General features: G+C 43.8%; 1 pseudogene; it reads right to left on the reverse strand.

The window, feature by feature from the left end:
* Positions 1–271: 271 nt before the first annotated feature.
* LOC102864469 lies at positions 272–849 on the reverse strand (annotated as a pseudogene).
* Between the last annotated feature and the right edge of the window lie 220 nt (positions 850–1,069).

Consider the following 1,069-nt stretch of genomic DNA (forward strand, 5'->3'; position numbering starts at 1 on the left):
ATCCTTAATCATTGCTCAGCTCTCAGATGCATAGCAAGTGATTAGGGAGACCATAGTTTTTATCAGGCAGACCTTAGTCCTCAAACTGATATCATTGTTCCTCAATAATTTGAAAAAGTCGCTGACTACAGAATTTCCAAGCACAATATACCTCCTTATTTTCCGACTGCTGGTACCAAGTGTGACTAATTGTGCTAGTAACCAATTGATTGTGTCAATTAATATAATACCTTTTTTATATTTTTTTAAGGAATTAAGTGTCTTATTGGGCTCAGACCAGGAAACCATTGCTCTTGAAGACCTCTGTGTACTTGTACTTGCTGATCCTCTTCTCCATTATCTTCTCCACCTCTTTTCGTAGCCTCATGATCTGCTTCTTCTTCTGGTAATGCATCTTGGCCTTCTCCTTCCTCTTCTCCTGTGTGGCCAGCACTGCCTGGTACTTCTAGCCCACCTTGTGAGCTAGGTGGTCCAGGGAAGCAAACTTAGGAGTGGGCTTGATCTGCACAGCCTTGAGGGCAACAGGACCATCATCCACTTTCTCTTGTCATAGGGAGGTGGGATCCCGTTGAACACTTTGAGGTAGTCCAGGCAGCCTGGCCACGCATGGTCTTGTGTGGAAACTGTCCGCCAAAAGATGTGGCTAGGGGCCAAGAAGGAATGGGTTAGTATTAATTCACTTATGGAGGAAGGCCAAGTACTTCAATTTATTCCTGCAGAAATTCTGATCCCCTCACAGCACGTGACCATCACCTTTTGGCCCATCAGCACCTGCTTGGCCACAATGGCTGCCAGGTGGCACAGGAGAGGGCCTCAGCCATCCAGCATCAGGACTGACAACTCCACCATCTTTGGTAGCTGCCTTTGAAAGAAGATAAAATCTTTGACACTTCAATCTTTTTTTCCATTTACCATGATGGCTATAAGTCGAGTGGTAAGAATCTTTGTTTTCTTGACCGTGAGATGCAATTCATATTGAAGATTATATTCTTTGATCATCTACAGCTAGAGTTTCAAAATCCTATGAAGAGTAGAGGAACATGGATAGTTTTTCAGTAGCTCATAGGAC

The sequence above is a fragment of the Elephantulus edwardii genome, unplaced genomic scaffold (genome assembly GCF_000299155.1).
Source record: "Elephantulus edwardii isolate Elephantulus edwardi_28Jun2011 unplaced genomic scaffold, EleEdw1.0 scaffold00078, whole genome shotgun sequence".
Classification (NCBI taxonomy): Eukaryota; Metazoa; Chordata; class Mammalia; order Macroscelidea; family Macroscelididae; genus Elephantulus; species Elephantulus edwardii.